This window comes from Amblyomma mixtum, chromosome 1 (genome assembly GCF_055824585.1).
Source record: "Amblyomma mixtum isolate Tamu chromosome 1, ASM5582458v1, whole genome shotgun sequence".
Classification (NCBI taxonomy): domain Eukaryota; kingdom Metazoa; phylum Arthropoda; class Arachnida; order Ixodida; family Ixodidae; genus Amblyomma; species Amblyomma mixtum.
Window position 1 is genome coordinate 200,818,229 of NC_143012.1, and position 16,887 is coordinate 200,835,115.

Consider the following 16,887-nt stretch of genomic DNA (forward strand, 5'->3'; position numbering starts at 1 on the left):
AAACGTTGAACACGGCGTCCATCAAGCACACCGGACACGCGACCAGAAATATCATTTCGTTGATAAAGGAAAATATTATGCGCTTGCTACAGGGTGATTCATCTTCTTATGATAAGAAGAATTCAACTAAAAGGCGTTTCAGGCAATTGCTAAGAACTTTGTATGTATAAACCCTAGTGTCCCAACTGTCAAGAGCAGAGCTGCAGCACTGTTAAGGGATCTTGAATTGTCTAGTCTTGCAGCCCTTAGCAAAAAAGGGATGTGCTAAAAGTACATCTCAAACATACTGTATTAATTTCATATCCATTTCGCAGTTTTTTGTACCTATGCTTAAACTGGATTGCCTGATATATACCCACTAAGAGATGATGCACTATCTTGCCCGGTGAGGCGTTTTTTCCGCAAAGACTGTAGACCCCCTAAATTATAGCAGAAGTGCCGTACTGACCTCGTTCGAACCTGGGGGCGATCTAGAACCGAATTGCTAGTTTAAACTTGCGTCAGGCGCAGGTCAGGAGTCAATCTGTCAACCAACAGATAGACGGGCGTCTAAGGGACCCGGTCGGCCTTGCTAGTGGGGTCCTTCTCGCTGGCATATTCGGGTCCGGCAGTACCCAAGGCGCCTTTGCCGGTACACTGCTATCACGTTCTTCCCACGTAGTGTAAATAAGTTGTGATTACCTTCCTGCTAGAAGAAGGTCACAAGGAAAACAGCGCAAGGCAAAAGAACAGCAAGAAATATAAAACGTGTCAGTAATTACGTCCGAGTAAGCGAATAAAACTAATAAAAACTCAGCCTAACCAAAAGCTCAAAGTGCGACTTAGGAGAAAAAAAATTGCAATTAAAATAACATGCGCAGCAGAGAAGCAAAAGCAAGTACAATAACAGCGTGAAGAAGATAATGTTACATGAAAGAGGCAATAACAAACAATTGATTGGACTACTAGCAAAAAACACTTAAATGTGTGGATGCAAGGAACACAAAATAGACACTTGTTAGTGGTTCAACTGCAGAACAAATTAGCTATCATCAGTCAAGAGTTGTGTGAGATTATAAGGTCACGCCACACAATGGAAACGGCAAAGATACCAACACACAGCAAATCATGACGAAAGTGAAGCAGAAAACAAGAAGGGCTCCGAGAAGTGCCATACTTGGCTTGCCTTATATATACCCACCGAGAGACGACGCACCATCTTGCCCGGTGAGGCGTTCTTTGCGCTAAGACTGTGGACCCCTAAATTATCTCAGAAGTGCCGTACTGGCCCCGTTCGAATCTGGGGCCGATCTAGAAACGAACTGCTAGTTGAAACTTGCGTCAGGCGCAGCTCAGGAGTCGAACTGTCAACCAAAAGATACACGGGCGTCTAATGGAGCCGGTCGGCCTTGCCAGTGGGGTCCTTGTCGCTGGTATATTCGGGTCCGGAAATACCCAAGGCACCTTTGCCGGTATATTGCTGCCACGTTCTCCGCACGTAATGTAAATAAGTGGTGATTACCTTCATTCTAGAAGTTACTAGAAACGAAAGGACGACAAGAAAGGGAGAGGTTCCCTGGAACGTCATATCGAGCCCTAAATTTTTCCACGGTAGCTTGAATGTGTATGAAAATATGTTCACGTCGACTGCCGATTTGTTAGAATTTAAGTATACTTTGGACGGATTAATTGCGTTGTTACGAAAGGACATTTTAAATACATTGCCAACACCAAAATGCGATTTCACGAAAATTGATTTCGAGCATTAGAATTTTCAACGACAGCTTAAAGTGTGCGGCTAATATGCTAATGCGGACTGCCAATTTGGTACAATTAAGGTAATATTTGGAAGAATTAATTGCGTACTCACATAAGTACACTTCAAATACATTGGCAGCACGCAGACGCCATTTCCTGAAACGCGATTTCAAGCACTCGGACTGTTCAATGGCAGCTAGAAGTATGCTGCAAATACGTATAAAAGAACTACCCGTTTGTTAGAATTGAAATATACTTCAGATGAATTAATTTCATATTTACGAAAGTGCACTTTTAATACAATGACATGATGCAAAAACTGCATACATATTTTTTCACGTATTTCAAAAGTGCTTGAAGTCTGCTTTTTTAGGCAGGTTTTTAAGTAGGTATTTTTGGCGTATTTTAAGAATGTATTTCGAATGCCTAGGATGATATTTCAAAAACGTATGTCGCAGACATTTTTAGTGCATTCATGAATACAAAATACGCTTAAAATACAATTTAAATAGCCCACTGCATATTCCAAACGTATTAGTTTTCCCTACGGGAAGTAAATACTTGATTGTAGAAAGAAAGCACTGTCGATTTTCTTCACAGCAAAAACGCACAAGTTCTCACTGCTGTTTAGAATAGCTTTCAGTGAGTGGTGTTCGTGGCACTTCCTAATCAGGCAGTGTTTGCAGCAATATCTGAGTGCTTTGCTGGTCGATGACTTGTTGGCCACAAAAAAAAAAAAACTATGGTGATGACGTACGTATCTTGGATTCCAATGCTAATACTGGCTAAGCTTTTTCTGTCGATTTGGTGGATTTAATGTATTCAGCCCCTCATGGTAAACTGTTCGCATCCTTCAGCGAACGCATAGAACGTGATGGCGAAATAAGGTTTCAAAACTCAACCGGCGTGCCAGGAGAAGTCTTCATTTTTTGCACGAATTTTATTTTGCACCACACATTTATATCGTTCAATGACTACTTTTATGTTCAACGACTAGGCATTTGAACTGGCTGCTGCGTTTCCCCGGCCACGTGTAATATATTCTTAGCTGCTATTGACCACAGCCTTAATCATGAGTCCCCAGCAGCAGCACAGGTAATCGTCCGAATATTGGAAATGGATGGTTTCACTCTGGTTCTTTGTCGGACGGCCCTTTCCCAATACATTTCCAATATTGGGCCGAGTAGCTGTGCTACTGGGGACTAATCAGGGGTACTTAAGGCTACTAGGTATGTGGAGGATTTTTTAATTCCTTTATATGAAGCAGAACCTTCATCCGCACTAATGCAGTGATTGAATTTTAGCCCTTTTCAGACAATAGGGGAAGAGTTTCGCGTCGACGCATGAGCTTCCAAGTAACGGTTCGATGAAACTTTTAAATTTTCCAGTTTGTCCTGCACCACATCTGCTGGAAGCATGCTCCATGAGCATAGAAAGAAGTTTCGTCCATGATTCTGCGCATTCGATGACAGCTTAGATAGCTTCACCAAGGTCGTGCCTAGGACCTGCTCTTACAAAGTCATGGTCGCATGCAATGCACACCAGCCTCTGTTTATAAGATTAACGGGCTTTCAGCCGGCTACTCCTGCGAGGTTATCTCAGCTGTGGCTCAGAACCCTGTTCAGAAGTTAAAAAAAAGAAAAAGCGGCAATAGCAATGAGCGTACGCTCAGAAAGAAGGGCACGGTTGTGCCATATATGCAAAAAGTCACCCACAGCATGAAAAAAAGTGGCAAGCAGGCATGGCGTTCGTACGGTTTTTTCAATGTTTCAGGTTTTCAGGTTTTTTCACGAAAGCTCACCGGGTTATTCCCGAGGATAAGCATAAAAGGAGCCCGACGATTCTGATGCGGAAAAAAAAAACATGTCGAATTGTACGTGAAACTTATGCATGCTATCGTCCGGAAATGTGAATTCACCACCGCTCAGGGCAGCGGTGCGGTTGCGCGGCCGCACCGCGGCGCTGTTATCTCGCGCCGCTCTCTTCTAGCCAGAGTTCCCCGAGTGAGGACAAACTTCGCCCTCCCTTAAGCGCAAAGGCTTGTCGCGCTTGATAAATATCTAGTGGTGGCGCTGCAAGCAGCCGTCTCGAACAGACGCACGTTCGCATCGCTCCGACTTTTTGAAGATTTTTGGCCCGGACGTTTTTGGGCTAGTCTCCCAAAAATGAATGGGCCACCCCCATCGTGTTCCTCGCCACCTGTGGACGACCGTTTCAACGCTTCCGCGTCAACGACTACCCTAGGGAACCATCCGGATGCATCGGATACGCCTACCGCCGAAGCCGCGGTAACATCGCTTTGCAGCGGCACAGATAACGCGGCCCAACCTGACGCCGTGCTCGGCGCCGACGAAAGCATGGCGGATGACGAAGCCATTCAAGTGGTTGCGACGATACCTGTTTCCAACCCATTCTCTGTTCTTTCCACGGAAAACAAGCCGGGAAACGCCCCTTCCGAGGTAGGATCTTGCACTTTTCCGTTTTCGAAATTTGCCAAGCAACCTAGGATGGGGTCAAGCACTCGCTTTGAGAACAAACGACACGGCGTAAAACATGCCCACTCGCAGATAGCTATAAATGCTCGCTTCACGGATGCGCATTATCGATCGCTAGGCTGTGCCTCAGCGCCCATAGTCACCCCAATGGGCAGAATCGATCACTTGGCTGATAATGAACATACTGAAGAAGATGAATGGCAGCCTGTTAGGCGAAAGAACAAGGCCACAGCCGCTGATCCAATCAGTGTTAAATACACTGTGATAATTAAGCTAACCGCACCTGGACAACTAGGGACACTCTCCGCACAGGGGCTGCACGAAGCTGTTGCTAATGAGCTTCGAAAAATTCATTTTCACTCTGGCTTTCAATTACGGCCTCTTGAACGAAGCAATCAGTTTGCTGTCGACATATCGCATATGCATGCCAGAGACCATCTGATTGGACTGCAGTCTCTCCTAATTTCTGGAAAGGAGACACCTATCCAAGCTTATGAAACCATACGCCCCGGCCAGATCCGCGGGGTAATTTATCGTGCCAACGGGTTAACAAGCGAACAGCTCATGGCAAACCTCACGTGCTACTCGTGCAGGATAATAAACGCCAGGCCTATGGGCAAGAACGGAGCAGCTCTAATCACGTTTGAGGGCTCCAGACTTCCCCGAAAATTTCATCTGTACAGCATACTCCTTCAAGTGACGCCTTATCACCCGAAGTCTATCATATGTGAGACCTGTCACAAAATCGGACACAGGGCAATTTCGTGTCCATTAGTCGACCAACGTCGATGCTCGTACTGCGATCGCCTTGCACATGGAAACCTGGAGGTTTGTCCGACGGAACCACTATGCCGCAATTGCAGAGGTCTCCATGTAGCCACGAACCCACAGTGCCCTGCTCGGCGGCAGGCCACAAAAACCTTGAGGAATGGCATTTTCCATCGTATCCGAGTATCGCGACGAAAAGAACGCAAACAACAAGCCGAGATTCTACGTGGTAACCAAACGGTGACGACGACGGCGCACAAGGGCCCTGTCAGTACACAGCAATCAGCCTCGAATCCAATTGTGCTTGTTAATCAGGACTTCCCTCCACTACAAAGTACGCCGTTGCCGAAGACACGAGACAGAGAAAATAAAACTAAACGGCGAGGAGCGCACAAGCCCTCCACACAATCTGAGAGCAATAGTGAAAGGAATGCCACCTTATCTCAAACCGCAGTTTTTGAGCATACCGCGGCGGCACCAAAGCAAGCGCGCATTCATCGGGTTTACGCTGAAACACTCCGTGATACGCAACGCGGCGCGCAAACGAATCTTGCAAAAGATAGTTCGCGTACGCTACACTTAGATGAAAACCAGCTCACGCGCATTATCGAACTGGTCACGGCCGAGTTGATCAAGCGTATGCTCCCACACTTGGGAATGTCACAGGTTTCTCCGAATCAGGAGCCCGAAATCGGGCACACATCATCTTCACTTCCGCGTACCTTTCAGTTTAATAATGGCAGGAATTAGCGCGAAACCACATGACATTTTTGCTTCGGACTCTCCTATATGTTTCTTGCAATGGAACTGCCGGGGAATCCGTCGCAAACAAGCGGAACTTCAGAGGAGACTGTCCATCACGCCAACGCCTCCTCTAGCTGTCCTGCTTCAGGAGACTGGCATTAATAAGCCCAATCTAATAGGGTACAAACCTTACTGCACCCCTTCCATAGAGCACCGGCGTCCCGGGCCAGGATCGCGATCTGCGCCTCCAATGGCCAATGGGCAGGCATGCGTTCTTGTTCTGTCGCGCACGGCCCACACTGAACTAGATACTTCCGCGTGGTGCACGCAGACGCAGGAGGTAGCGGGAGTACGCCTTAGCTTAGATGGCGACCAACAAGCCTTAGTTTTTCCATCTATGCGCGATCATTCGGTACTACTACATATTGAGTAGATATGTCTTTTGTAGAACACTTCTTAAGGATATATCCCCAGGATCGCGTTGTAGTTGGGGGTGATTTTAACGCCATGCACAGCAGCTGGGGATATCATCACTCAGATGCTAGGGGAAGGCACCTTTGGCAGCAAATTGTCAGAGCGAAACTGACCATAGCCAACGACCTCACGCTACCTCCTCGCCTTGGCCAGCACAAAGGTCAACAAGACACTTCCCCAGACTTGACACTAGCGTCTCATCCCAGTGAGATCCTATGGTCGAGGGCTGATGATGTCATGGGCAGTGATCATTATCCCGTGGTGGTCTCATGGGCTCCTCGAGGGCGAAAGTCATTACAGCGGCAACAACGCCGTCGAATAGAGGAGCACGTCTCATGGGACGATTTTCGTAGAATGCTCGGTACGGTGAACGCTCCCACAGGGTTAGACGAGCTCATTACTCAGATTAGCGATGCCAAGAAGAAAGCTACAACGAAGCTTTTAGTCAAGTTTGATTCCCCAAAGCCGGACTCCCACCTTTTGAATCTGTGGAATCGTAGGCTTCGGGCTCTCAAGGCGTATCACCGATCAGGCCGGACACCCCATCGGAGGCGTGCTCTCACTCGCATCAGTCAAGAAGTTGAGAAGTATACTCTGCAGCTCGCTCTCCAAGACTGGCAGCTGCTGTGCCACTCACTCAATGGAGCAGCTAACTTATCGAAGGCCTGGTACATATTTCGAGCTATCCTTGGACGCAAGAAGCCAATTTCCCCTGCCCAATGCATGGCCTTGAAATTGAATGTCTCCCCGGCGAAGTTAGCTATACAAGCAGGGAAGGTATTTTTCCCCAACCTAAAAATGCAGATGCCTTGCCTGCGGACCCCGTATCAGGTGCATCAAACGATTACGACGTTCCCTTCACATTAGACGAACTGGAGGCAGCTCTGTATGACTGCAATCACAATAGCGCCCCAGTGCCGGATGATATACGCTACTCAACACTTCTGAACCTTCCCAAGTCACATAAAGTTGCCCTCTTGAAAGAGATGAACAAGTATTGGGCCAACGGTGTTCTTCCTCTTGCCTGGAAGAAGTCAGTAGTAATACCAATTCCAAAGCCTGGCACGCCAAGTCGAACATTACAAGACCTCAGGCCAATATCGCTGACATCCAACCTTTGTAAGGTCATAGAACGTATGGCTCTAAGAAGACTTGAATGGTACTTAGACAAGTACAACGTCCTGTCTCCTATGCAAGTAGGTTTTCGTCGGGGGCTCTGTGCCCAAGACATTCTCAGAAGGCTTTATAACGAAGTTCTCGCATACCCTAGCAGCGCACAGCTCCGAGTGGTTGTTGGGGTAGACGTCAAAAAGGCGTTTGATTCCGTGCCCCACTCGACCATACTTCGCAGGCTACAGGAAGTGGGGATAGGCGGCAACCTCTACCACTTCGTGAAAGCCTTTCTTGCAGAAAGAACTTTCTCTGTAATGGTTGGAGATACTCAGGGTGAATGGCAACATAACCAAACAGGTGTCCCCCAAGGCGCTGTCATATCACCGGCTCTTTTTAACATTGCTATTTCAGGTCTCCCGCCAATGCTGTCGTCAATACCCGGTCTTAATTTTGCCGTGTATGCGGACGATATAACGTTGTGGACTAATTCAGGGCCCCCTGCAGAGCAAGAACTAGCCCTACAAACAGCCCTTAAAGCCGTCCATGAATACATTAAGAAGTGTGGAATGGAAACCTCTCCCGAAAAAACCGAGTATGTGGTTGTCTTAAATGGTTCGCGGGTACGAGCCGAGGCCGAACGCAAACTTATCTCTCTTCATTTAGGGCACTCAGTTATCTGCCGGAAACAAACAATCCGTATACTCGGCATGCTTATTGACGAGGATGGAGGAGCCAAAAGCTGGCTTCAGAATAGGATGCATAGCTGTCATAAGGCTTTACACCTTATGCGCCGCGTCTCTGCACGTGGATGGGGAATCAAGGAGGTGGGGCTCTGTCAGATTACCCTGGCACTCATAACATCAAAATCCTGTACGCACATTCGTACATGCGGCTTAACGCAACCCAACGCCTTCAGCTTGAGCGAATCAATCGCAAGGCGATGCGCCTGGTTACTGGTCTGCCGCAGTACTCCCCAGTAGTGAACCTACACGCATGCAGCAAATTCAATGCCCTGCAGGATCTGGCAGAGCAGCAATCGCTAGCCCAGCGAGTCCGTCTCTCCACAACGGCGGCTGGCCGACAGATCCTGCGGGCATTAGGCTACAACGTTGACAACTTAGAGCCACTTTCGTCCGCTGCCCCGCCATGGGAACTGATCGACTTAGTAGATGGTATGCCATTACGAAAGAATATGAGTTCGGCTAATCCTCAAAGGCGCAAAGCTGCCGCGAAACGATACGAGAAGATATCATACAAGTTAGCCCAGGAAGGAGCCATTCAACTATACACAGACGCCGCTCAGTTTCAACATTGCGCCGCTATAGCTTGTCACGATTCTGTGTCAGATACCTCTGTAGTTCAACGGCTTTCCGAGGAACACACGGTCACCAATCTCGAACTCATTGCCATACGACTTGCCATTACTCGAATAGTAGAAAGACAAGATCCGGCTCCTTGCACCTACCATGTTTACACAGATTCACAAGCAGCGTACAGCGCCTGCCACGCAGGGGGAGCTGACTATGCCGTTCTCAACACTATTCGAACAGAAGCCCGTCGCCTGCGAGAGAAGGGCTACACTGTCATTATCAAATGGATTCCTGCACACGAAGGAATCACTGGAAACGAAAAGGCACACCAGGCGGCGCGCGCAGCAGCTCTTTCCGCACCTCTGCCTGGATCCACATTCGTTTCCGCTTCTTGGCAACCTGATGACGTTGCGCACCCGTCGTCGCCCCATATGGATAGGGCGGAGACATGGCATCGCGCACAACGCTATCGTCGCAGCATACTCCAGCATTTGGCTAACCCTGAGCAACTATATCGCCGTCCACATAGCGCACTCCGGAGAGTGGAGGCACTGCTCCTTCGCTGAGCCCAGACCGGCCAGCTTCTATCACCAGCGAAGTTGCACCTCATAAACCCGCGCTCATACCCGACTTCTCAGTGCCCGAAGTGCCCTGCCAGAGGCACGGCCGAACATCTCCTGTGGAGCTGCCCTACCTTTGACGCAGTACGGGAGAGAGCACTCAAGTCCCTGGGCGGGCTTCGACCTGGAACCCTGCAGGAATGGGTCGATCCGCCATCGCACATCGGGCCATCAGACGCACTCCGGCTCTGGCGAACTTTTCTTTCCTACTTCAAGGAAGATGAAGGGCCAGGCCATCACTTCGCGGAGCCGACCTCGGGACGACACTACCTCGAGGAAGAAGCGGACACCGGTCCCCCACCTGCACTCCGACCTTCACCCCCACCCCCATCCTCACCCCACCCTTAACCACTCCCCCACCCCAACCTCCATGAAGCACCTTAGTTCTGCCGGAAGGTATCGGCCTACTAAATGAAGAAATAAAGACGTTTAAAAAATATCTAGTGTTGCGTTCAGCTGCTCTGCTGTTGACGGTATCGACGCAGGCGAGCGCGCATTGCCTATTAATGAGCACATCGGGCTGTGGAAGAAGAAGCGATGTAGGATTAGGACTGGGTCAGTTCAGGTCTTGACGGCGCAAAGCGCGCCGGGGCTGATGCACAGCGAAAGCTCAATAAGGCGGAAACCCGGCGCCATTCTTTTAAATGCTCATCCAAGTGCATAGTCATCCTGCCGGCGCTGAAGAAACTCTGCTGCTAACTTTACGGTGTCCGCTTTGGTGCTGTCTGTCACACCTCTTCATTGCACTGGCTGCTTAGAAAGCAGTAGCTTACTCAAAAACTCGCACGCTGGGCTATCTACCATCAGCAGTACGAATTGAGTGTCCTCAATTAGAGCGGATCTGCACATGTCGGCGCCGACTTCTTTCCCGCGAAATCTCATCCTCTGACCCACTGGAGGTTCCGTGGCGGACATCTGGGATGACCAAGCGACCGATTGTTCCCTGCTCGACAGTCGCTTCCCGCTACAGGGTGCATAATAAGCTTTATGCGAATTGTGGATGCACCAGTGTTACTCTGTCTGCGATGGGGTCGTCTGCCACAAGTCATCGGCCGAGATTGATCAGGTTGCTCGCGTCCCAAGTACCCTGTGGTCGTCTGTCTTGAACCTGTGCCTCTAGGCTGGTACAGCCTTTGTCAAAAGTAACCAGGCTGCATGTTTTTCTTCTCATTCGTATATTAAAGCTATCATGCCAGCCCTCAAACTCTAAATCTCTGTACGGTAAGAAGAACCCCTTTTCTCACCTTCAAAGAGCTTTTCGATCTTTAGGGAAGATTCCTCATGGTTCTGTTATACGAATGAGAAGCAAACTATAGAGCCTGGTTACTTTTGACAAAGACTGCACATCTGGCCGCCTGGGGTGCGTAAGGCTATCGCAAAAGCCTTCCATATATTCTGCTGAACATTCGGGTTCAAGGACGTGTAGAAGTGTTTTGCTACCTTTTCTCGCGGCCAGTATTGTCAAGTGGTGGCTCAGTGGTTATGGCACTCGAAAAGCACGGGGTTTGATCCCGGCCGCGGCAGTCGAATTTCGACGGCGGAGAAATTCTAGAGGCCCATGTACTGTGTGATGTCAGTGCACTTTAAAGAACTCCAGGTGGTCGAAATTTCCGGGGCCCTTCACCACGGCGTCTCCATAGCCTGAGTCGCTTTGGGACGTCGAGCCCCCATAAACCACAAAGAAGTATTGCAAAGTGAATTGCTCGTTCGGACGTGCCATCCTGTGCACATCACGCCGCCTACGAGCGCATTCGAGGTTGTAAGGATAGATGATAGATCAACTAGATCCCCTTGGGAAGTCAGGCAGGGGGAACCACTGTATTAACGTCGCCATTGACTACCTCGCTGAATGGCTTGAGGTGCAAGCAGTCCGGGAAACCAAAGCTGACCATGTTTCTAGGTGGGTGGTGGTCAAAAATACTTATCATATATTAAATGTTTACAGAGAGGTGATTGGGGTAGGGCCCCAGTGGCCACTAACTTCTCACAATATTATGTGGAGCCCTTATTCCGGGGCCCCATTGGCAAGCAACGCCACCCGCGTCCGTTGAACCAAGGCCTTTTTGTCCTTGAGGCCTTCCTAGCTGAGCAGGGCCGCCTCCCAGTCCTCTCTGGTGGTGTTAGGGTTCGAAGGAGGACCTCCGTTTCTGGCATGAAGCTCCTCCTGAAACGGTGCTCATCGAGAGAGTCACTTCGTTTCTCTAAAGGACGTTTTAAGCAGTCCTGGGTGATGCTGGCTGCGGTCCTGCCGATAACTCTTTCTATCGCCTTCAGCGGGCTAACCGCATGTCGGCGGAGATCATGGCCGCTTATGAGGACTCTTCGCACAGCTAAGGGAATAGCTCTCTTTCGGAAGCGGTCTTTGCTTTGAACACAGCCTCTTATCACTGAACGAGACTGATATTATGGTGCAGGGACACAAAGAGTGGGAAGTCTGCACTAATCATTACCTGCCCCACATGATGCTGTACCTATCGAAACAGAATTTTTCAGTGCGGGTGTTTGAAGTCCGTGCCCCGCCAAGGCTCGTCATTGATGGGGGAGGGGCGACGCAATTGGACGTCATCATACTGTGGCCGTCCACAGAAGCGCTTCGCAGTCGGTTTCTCCTACTGCGCCCGCGGAGTGAAGTTGGCAGCGCTAAAAAATTGCTGCTGAGATAACATGGTTTGTCTGAACTACCAGGGAGCAGAGCGTTGCGAAGTACCAGGTTTTGGGAATATCTGAGCTCTCACAAAGCACGCCACGATTCACCACAAGATTCGCGGCCCACATGTCTCTGCTATCTCTGCAGTAGTACCTGAGTCGCCACCGGACTGACAAATTATGGAAAATCATTATTTTCGTGTGAAACCGGGACTTTGATTCTAGATTACCCCGAGGAAGAGAGCTGTGGGGTAAACTGTGCTTTGTGAACCATCGCCATGTTGGGACACTAAATCGGATTTTATCATTTCAGTATAATGAGCATATGACTGGGAGCCTTCGACAAGGAGAGCATACTCTCACAGCAGGAATGACGCTAAATCATTGCTACTTATATGGTCATGTGTGCTACCTCGACTTCCTTCTTCCTGTTCGGGGCGAGTCGGCACAGAAAATATGGTGTGTCGCTCGAGGTTCCCATTCTGACCGCTTCGTATGATTCTCGCTCTCGGAAATCCTCTCGACCCGTATCCCTGCCCCGGTTTCCTAAGTATCCTGAGATTTTGGTGGTGGTTCTGTCCGATGGACCGTAACGCACGGACTCCCCCGACACCTAAGGCGATTATAACCACGGACCGCAGACGCTTCGCATCACAGGCCGTAGTCATCGCACGCAATATCAGCATTTTCAAAATGTTCGTTACAGTTGCTGGTATGCTTCAAGTCCTCTGTCAAAACCGGAGATAACATCATAGCGGAAATCGAGAAGCTGCAAAAGAACGAGTTTTGTTGCCGTACCCTTCATGGTCCCCCGAAGGGGCGTCTGATTCATGCAGACGATGGTGAGTTGCGACACCACGGGTACCTGAGCATCCGCAGGGACATCCCCGCAGGGGGATGATGGTGAGCAGTGTGCCACCACGGACCCGAGCACCCGCGCTTAGCCGTGCGTGGCATCGCCGTGTCCGGGGAAAAGGGGACCCTGGTGTTTGAGCCAATGCCGAACGTTTGGACCCTTAAGGCCCCTCGGCGGAGGCAACACACCACTTTGGCCCCAGCTTCCTGTAGACGGCACCTCCGGCCTGACCCGACCGGGGGAAATCGGCAGTCGCCTTTTCCTGTTCTCCTCTCCATCTTTCACTTTCCTATGTCTTTCTTACCACTCTCCTGTCTCCTCCTCTTTTCTTCGTTTTTCTTTACTTTTCATAGGCGGCTAGGGTTAACCTTGTGTGACCAACTACCCTGAGTTGAGTCATATTTGGTTATAGTTAAGGTGTACAGCTGGCGTGGGCAGGACTTGCTTGCAAGTTCCTGTCCCGTCCCCTTGTTGGGCTCCATGGTGGGTGGCTGGCACCATGACCGAAAAACCTCAATTTTTTATGGCTCCCCCCCTTTCAAAACCTGATCGCTCTCTAAAAAGAGTGCGGAACGAAGCAGAGAACTTTGTTTTCGAAAAAGAAAGCAACATTTGCCAAATTCCATGTCATCCACAGTGAAGTTCAAGATAAACAGGCCAGAATTCTTTCTCCATTCATGGTATCGAAATGCTTAACAGAAGCTTTGGGCCCCGGCTACAAAGTATCAGAAATGACCAGTGGCGATTCATTACTCGAACTCCGAGACAATGTCCAAACCACCAAACTCTGTAACATAGTGTCTATTGGGGACACACCTGTCTCCATCACTGCACACCGAATACTCAACACTGACCGTGGCGTCATCTCAGAAAATGATTTTCTACATCTCACAGAGAAAGAAATGCAGGAAGGACTCTCTGATCAAAGTGTCATAGATGTGTACCGCATCAAAATCCGCAAGGACAACAAAGAAATAGATACCAAACACCTAGTCCTGACTTTTAACACATGCACATTGCCCGAAATCATCGACGTTGGATACCTCAAAGTAAATGTAAGACACTACATCCCTAACCCCCGAAGGTGCTTTAATTGTCAACGGTTTGGCCACGGATCACAGAGTTGCCGCGGCCGCAAAACTTGCGCGAAATGCGCGTCAAAGGACCACCATTCTGAGGAATGCGACGCAGCTCTACGCTGCGCTAATTGTGAAGGAGACCACGCTGCGTACTCCAGGGCGTGTCCGTCCTGGAAGAAGGAAAAGGAAATAATCACCATAAAGACAAAGGAAAATATATCATTTCGATAAGCAAGAAAGCGATTCGCACTCACGAACACTTTCTCTTTCACAGCAAAATCCAACTTCGCTGATGTGGTGCGCAGGGGCGGTGCACCACGTAGCACTCCGGCAACTGTCGAGGCCACTTTCACCGAGCCTAGGGCAGGGCCATCCACGCCCCAGGCAGGGACAGCGAAGGCTGCCCTGCCATCTTCAAAGCAGGGAGCGCCGGTCCATGGTTCGACATCCCGCAAGGCTTCCCCCCGTCCGGGGAGGCCTGAAACCCACACACCCGCGGCTTCACCGCGGTCGTCCAGCGCCTCTGACGAGGTGATGGATCTAACCGCCAGCCCGCCTGCTTTAATGCGGCGGAACAGCTCTCTTGAGCGAAAAAAAGACAGGGCCCGTATAACGGGTCCAGAAAATAAGTAAACCCCAAACATAAACATGGCTTTTCTAGTTCAATGGAACTGTAGAGGACTGTTGAAGAATTACAGACGAAGACAAGTCCCCTTGTCGAAACGTTGGCTCTAGCAACCTGAGGTTTTCCCCTCCCTTGTTCATTTTGTGATCGCCAAGGACCAACTACCGCACCCTCTCTCTACCATGATATAACAGATATTTTAGCGTCAATGTTGCCGGCAGCGTTATGTCTACAGGAAACAAATCTTGGTCCACAACACATGAATATCCTGAAACATTATAAAACATTTAGACGAGATCGCGAGCTGGCAAATAGACTCTCAGTAGGCGTCGCAATTGTCGTTCAACGCGGCGTCCCTGCTCAAGAGATCAGACTCCAAACAAAACTGGAGGCAGTTGCGGTCAGCATTGTCAGCTACAAAACTATAAATATCTGTTCTGTATATCTTCCTCCACATATAACATTAACAGTCCGTGACCTACAGGAACTCATCAATGAACTGCCAGAGACATATCTTGTAGTCGGGGATTTTAACGCTCACTCCCCTTTTTGGGGCAGCGAACGCTGTGACGCTAGGGGTCAGATGATCGAAGATTTTATTCTCACAAATAATATATGTCTCTTAAAATACAGAAAAGGCCACGTACTATTCCCCAACGTCTGGAACAATGAGCTGTTTAGACTTGTCTTTTAGTTCACCATCTGTTTTTAACGATTTTAAATGGGATGTTTTAGACAACCCGTATGGGAGTGATCACCTACCAGTTTTTATTAGCCTATCATCCTCACCTGCCATCCTCCCATCTAAACCACGACGATGGAAGCTCCATTTAGCTGACTGGGCATTATTCAGCGAAAAAGCCAGTTTACAAAACATTTTCATAGAGACACTTAGCGTAGACGAACTGAATGAAATTCTCACGAAGTGTATCATCGATGCTGCACGCCTAGCTATTCCCCAGTCCACAGGAATCGTGCGCCAGAACCACAAGGCTTGGTGGACACAAGAATGTAGGATAGCGAAAAAACATCAAAATAAAGCCTGGGGCGTTTTTCGAAGGTATCCAAGTCACGAGAATCTCGTCAGTTTCAAAAAGGCAAAAGCTAAAGCCCGATACATACGTCGTAACGCTGAAAAAACTTCTTGGCAAAGTTACGTGTCCTCCATAAACAGCACAATGACATCTAAAAAAATGTGGGAGCAGGTTAGAAAAATAAATGGCACCTACTCCCCATTCACAGTTCCTCTTCTAACAGACCCCTCTGCACAGACGAGCATTGAAGAACAAGCGGACATTATGGGTCAACATTTTTCAACAGTTTCTAGTTCGTCACATTACACACAGTCATTCTTAGCATACAAAAACGCAATCAAAAAACAAAGGCTCCCTACGGCAGGCAGCACAAAGGAACCCTACAATAATATGATTACACTTTAGGAAATTCAGAGAGTACTGTCTATAGGTAAACAAACTGCACCAGGTCCCGATGAAATTCATTATGGAATGCTGCCTCATCTATCTGGACCCTCTGTAGAAGTTCTGCTACAACTTTTTAACAAAATATGGGTGGAAGGAAAAATACCAGCAGCTTGGAAAAAAGCAATTGTTGTTCCATTCCTAAAATCAGGAAAACCACCAACCTCCCCTGGCAGCTACAGGCCTATAACTCTTACAAGCTCTCTAGGCAAACCTTTTGAAAGTGTTCTCAATATTGGGTTAATGTTTATTTTAGAATGTCGTGAGCTTCTTGATGTCCACCAGTGCGGTTTTAGAAAAGCTTGCTCCACAGTTGATCATATCGTCCGCCTTGAAAACACGGTCCGAGAGGCGTTTATACACAGACAACACTGCCTTGCTGTCTTCTTCGATATGGAGAAGGCATATGACACAACATGGAGGTTCGGGATTCTTCGTGACTTGGCAGAGCTTGGCATCCGCGGGAGAATGCTAAAATGTTTAAGCGACTTTGTGTCGAACCGTTCATTCCAAGTTCGTCTCGGTTCTACCTTCTCGAAGAATTTCATCCAGGAGAATGGTGTGCCTCAGGGATGCATTTTAAGTACTACATTGTTCATAGTAAAGATGAATTCTTTATCCAAAATAATTCCACAGTCCATTATGTACTCAGTCCACGTCGCTGACCTCCAGATTTCGTGCACATCATCCAGTTTATCAACTTGTGAAAGACAAATACAGCTTACCATAAACAAATTAGCAATCTGGGCTGACAGAAATGGTTTTAGGTTTTCCCCGCAAAAAACAGTTGCCGTTCTTTTCTCACTCCAAAGAGGACTGCAGATTGATCCCACCCTCCGCTTCAATGGCGCCGTACTTTCAGTAAAACAAGAACACAAATTTTTAGGCCTAACTTTCGACAAAAAGCTCACGTTCCTACCGCACATAAACACTCTAAACAAG

The 16,887-nt window shown here is 48.6% G+C and overlaps 1 pseudogene; it reads left to right on the forward strand.

Annotated features, from left to right (window-relative positions):
- Window positions 1–13,084: 13,084 nt before the first annotated feature.
- LOC149370538 (uncharacterized) lies at window positions 13,085–14,475 on the forward strand (annotated as a pseudogene).
- Window positions 14,476–16,887: the final 2,412 nt, after the last annotated feature.